The following is a 4,855-nucleotide window of genomic DNA, read 5'->3' as shown; positions in this document are numbered from 1 at the left end:
CCAGTGACAGTGTTGAATCCAGGAGCACGCCCAAGCTGCAGACCTGCTCCATCCAGGACAGGCCATTTCCCCACCTCCCAGAAATGAGAACTTGGGACACATAACAGCTGCCTTTTCTGGATTCAACTTCAGTTCATTGGCCCACATCCTGCCCATCACCGCCTCCAAGCACTGGTCTAACGTCTCAGCTGCATCTCCTGATTCAGATGGAACACAGAGATAGAGCCATATGTCATCAGTACATTGCTGACACTTCAAGTCTCCTGATTATGGTTCACAGAGGCTTCATATAAATGTTAACTAGCATGGGGGACAAGATGGAGCCCTATGGGACAACATAGGACAACTCCCATGGCACAGAACAGTAGTCTCCCACAACTGCTTTCTGGAAATGACCCTAAAGATAGGAGTGGAACCACTGAAACACAGTGCCCCCAGCCCCTAGTTACACTCCAGAAGGAAACCCGCCAAGAGACTGAGAACAAGTAGAGTCCCATTGTACTCCCCCCACCATAAATGTCATCTGCTCCTGAAAAATGTCATCAATCAGGGTGACCAAGGCAGTTTTAGTGTCATGACCAGGCTTGAAGCCAGACTGGAATTAATGTTTCTGAGCTGTGATAGGTTCATTTACTTGATACTCAACTGGCCATGTAGAAACTCCACCCATTTAAAAAGGTGGAAGAGTTATGCTATGGGAGATTGCACTAGTTTTCTGCGCTTCTGGGGGGCAAACTCAAACTTTCTGTAATCTGCGAAAAGATGGAAGAGGCCAAGGAAAAATAGTATAGATGTAAAAAATGAGTGAACTGAGCATGGCAATTCCACACTCAATGCCTAGAATGGAAGCAGTCTTGATCTCTCTCCAATGCGGTAGAAGGGGAGTGAAACACCTCCAAAAGATTTTTCAGGTCAAACAAAGTATATAAACAAAACTTTCACAAAATTGGGAGTAGGGACATTGCTGCAAAAGCGAAGGGATACTTTCTAGCACTCACCACTTAAAAGATTACTGTATATGAGCACCTCTGCACAGGAGTTGTATAACAAAAGCATTCACAACTTCTGAAGAATTTTTAAAAAGTTCTTCTCCAGTTGCAATAAGAATTTGAAAACTAAAGTGTTGATAAGCCACTTTTAATGGCAGCAAAACTAATGAAGGTCAATTTTTGGAAGATTCAGAAGCAGTTGTCAAAAAATAGTGGTATAAAAGGGTTTGGAGTATAGATTTATTTGGAAAGTTGACAAAATGAAGTTGGCTAGAGGGATATGGCATGCTAAGGGCATGAATGCTTGGGTAATGTTTAATTAGATGCTACTGCTTAGTCTTATCTGTAATTTTATCAGCTATTGCACTATCTGCCCATTTCTGTTTTTGTTTTGTGTTTGGCAGCTGTTACTTTATATGTATTTTACTATTTTATGATCTGCCACAACAATTCTCAAAAATTTGTTTAAAAGGAATAAATCTTTTAAATAAATAAATAAATATGAATGAATAACAAAAGCACCACTATGGGGCAGATATACAGACTGTGCAAAACAAGTGGGAAACAACTTTATTGTGCTGTTTTCTGATTGTGTGGAAAAGCTACAAGTATGCACACAGCAAAATGCTATGGCCTTTTTCTTCTCTAGGTATCTTACCGCTTTGATTTCCATAAAGAGATCTGCTGGAACTACAATTGCTCCAACCAGTTCTTAGTTCACTCCATTCACCAATGGTAGAATCATGAAATCATAGAACTATAGAGTTGGAAGGGACCACAAGGGTCATCAAGTCCAATCCCCTGAGATGCAGGAATATTTTGCCCAACATGGTAGGTTGTTCTGAAATCGATTTAGATCACTGGAAGATCCATCAGTAGTTCCAAGCATTGGTCAACCAGGAAATGGAGTTAAAGGGACACTCAGGGTTCAGAGCAATTATTATGGCTAATAGCTGGTGTCCTGATAGCTAGTGTCCTTTTCAATGCAGTAGCCTCTTGACTCCATTACTAACTGCAAGCAACTCTTAGAGAAACAGAACAATGTGCATGTCAGGACCATAACTTGGGGCAAGTAGGAATTGGTAAATCTTAATTTTAAAAAATACATAGAGATTCTACAGGTGTGAAGTAAATGTCTGTAGATGTGCATGTGTTTTGTCAAAGTGCGCAGTGAGCTCTGTTGTCTAAGAGAAGGAGATGGTAAGGACTTGGCAATGTGACTATGTTTCAAAGAAGAGCATCTGAGCTGCATCAGAGCAAGTCTTTTTCAAGCATGGGCTTATCCACACTTCCTCTTGCCCTGCTGCTTTGCCCCACTGCGTTCCGCCAGGGAAACCACTGTTTAGTGCTCAAACAGCAATTCAGGTTTTCTCCTGATGGACACTAGCTCCAATTCAGCACTGAAGAGCAGATTTTCCCTGGGAAAAGAGGCAAACCTAAGCACAGCACAGGTAGAAGTATGAACAAGCTCTATCTGAAGAGGCGTGTGAAGCAATCGTTGGTTAGGACAGGTGATGGAAAGGGCTCCTTGTGCCAAATGAGATCAAATGTCTCCTCTGTGCCAGAGACAAGGGAGCCAATGGTGTCAGAACCACATTATCTATCTAGGACATTTAATCAACGTAAACAAGTTCAACAGGCCTAAAGAAAGGATCAAGCAATTATTGAAAAGGGAAGAAGTCCTTATAAGGCTAATTGGATAGTAATCTGTATGGCACAGGTGGCTAATAATGGCCTTCTAGAAGTTGTCAAACTCCCATCATCCACAGGCTGAAAAGAAACAGATGAGATGGGTTAATCTGATGCACCACCACCCCCTCACCCCATATCAGGTCAATCCTAGAAGTTATCCCCATCTGGGATATCTTTATCCTTACGTCATTTATTCATTCATTATTATTTTTTAACAACTAAAGTTTATTGAAATATCTCCAGTAAAAAGGAAGGAAGGAAGGAAGGAAGGAAGGAAGGAAGGATTCCGCCTGCATGCACACACATAGCTTGAAGCATCCACAGTATCATAGATGCTTTTTACAATGCTGACTACATGTAGAGGAATGTGATTCTGCATTTCGGTTAGGTCAGGGGCTGAGGAAGCAGTAGCCATTGAGAAGCTGTTGGACTCCTATCCTGCTGGAACCCAACTTATCAGCCCCTGTAGGTACAGCTGGTGGTTGGGTGTGTGTGAATTGTAGTCTAGCCTCATTGGGCGGGCCACAGGTTAACAAAGGATACCAAGATTATTAAAGCAAAAGTTCTCATCGCTTCCACAGTTCCCCGTTTTTCTATTCGGTATAGGATTTGTAATGAAATCTCACACTGGAAAAAAAGAACCTTGGGGAGGCTAGATCCCTGAAAGGAAATGACCATCACTGCCTCACCACTTTCCTTCTCCAATCACCCCTCCAGTTCCAGCAGTCTCTGACGCATCTTCAGCACAATCTTCTCCATCACCTCTGGCTTGAGAAGGTCCTTGATCTCAGGAGAAAGGGAGGCCTCATAGCAGTATAGGATGCTGGTGTCATAGAGCATCAGTTTCTGCTCTGCCAGAGCCACAACACAGTTCCGGAGTTGGGAAATCACTTCACAGTCAGGCAAGGGCACTGGCTCCAGGTTGGTGATGAATGCTCCAGCCTCCTCATCCTTCTGTTTGGGTGTTGGGTAGATCCAGATGAACCCATTGTTGCCAAGGATAACGGAAGCCCCACAAATCAAATAATAGAAATGGGTCTTCTGCCGCTTCACAAGGGAAGGGGACACCTGGACGAGCACACCTTAGCCAAGCTTTCTGTATTTCAGACTCCGTGTGTGCAGCGATACAGCCCCATCAGAGAACACCACTTGGACTTCTGCACCGATAAGGTCCCCTTCCTGCAGGTAATCTCGCATTGCCAGTTTATCCTCTGCTGATCTCCGCCTCAGCTCCCCTCCTGGAAGATTCATGGATGAAAGGAGCAAGACAGAATCCAGCCTGGAATTGGTCTCGACTTTCCACTGTTTCTGCTGAACCTCTGTGAATCGTCCAACCACAATATCACTGACTTCGCCGTTGTATCTCATTTTCAAAGTTTTCACACAGACCAGCTTGTTCACCCTGTCCACAACACCAGCCACAGAGGCAATGCACTTCTCTTCTCCCAGGTATGTTCCGTGGCCTCTCATGTATCCTGGGTCAGTGGTGATGGTGTCCCCTGGGGCCACCAGTCCTTGTCCCACTTGTCCGCCCTGCTGGAGAAGCTCTGAGCCAGCTGAGGGCGGGGAACTGGGAGCCGCACTTCCACGGATGTCGTCGGGGCCAGTGCTGCTGCTGCTTCCGCCATCTTGACTGCTGACATGCAGCCGCATGATTCCCTGAAGCGCTGCCTCCGGTTCTGCCTTTTTAACTCCTGCCACACACGCCTCATTCATTCATTTTACTTATTTCAGAACTTATAAACATTCAGGGAATACCTAGGTAGTGTACAGAAATAAATAATGTATTATATATATTGGAAAGTGGTTCTGTCTGTTCATCTGTTCTCTATAGGTTTGGCCACCGTTGCCAAACTCGGCACAAGGCTTCCTGAGGTGGGGGAGGCAGTTTTCATTGATGTTGGGATCCCAGGGACCATTTTGGAACAAGATAGAATGAACTATGACTTTGGTGTGACTGCTCGTTTTTTGGCATAGGTTTGGCTGCCTCTTGAGATATCATTACCAAACTTGGCACAAGGGTTTCAAAGGTGGGGGGTGGGGAACTTCATCATAAAGTGAGCCAGTGTGGTGTAGTGAGAGTGTGTGTGGTGTAGTGGTTAAGAGCGGTAGTCTCATAATCTGGGGAACCGGGTTCGCGTCTCCGCTCCTCCACATGCAGCTGCTAGGTGACC

The 4,855-nt window shown here is 44.7% G+C and overlaps 1 pseudogene across 1 annotated transcript; it reads right to left on the bottom strand.

Moving 5' to 3' along the window:
* Positions 1 to 3,307: 3,307 nt before the first annotated feature.
* LOC309344250 (exosome complex component RRP4 pseudogene) lies at positions 3,308 to 4,309 on the bottom strand (annotated as a pseudogene). The gene has a single exon. The product of its transcript is annotated as an exosome complex component RRP4 pseudogene (transcript).
* Positions 4,310 to 4,855: the final 546 nt, after the last annotated feature.

This window comes from Podarcis erhardii (assembly GCF_964252035.2).
Source record: "Podarcis erhardii genome assembly, chromosome: 6".
In the NCBI taxonomy this organism is placed as follows: domain Eukaryota; kingdom Metazoa; phylum Chordata; class Lepidosauria; order Squamata; family Lacertidae; genus Podarcis; species Podarcis erhardii.
This window is presented reverse-complemented; position numbering and strand designations above follow the sequence as displayed.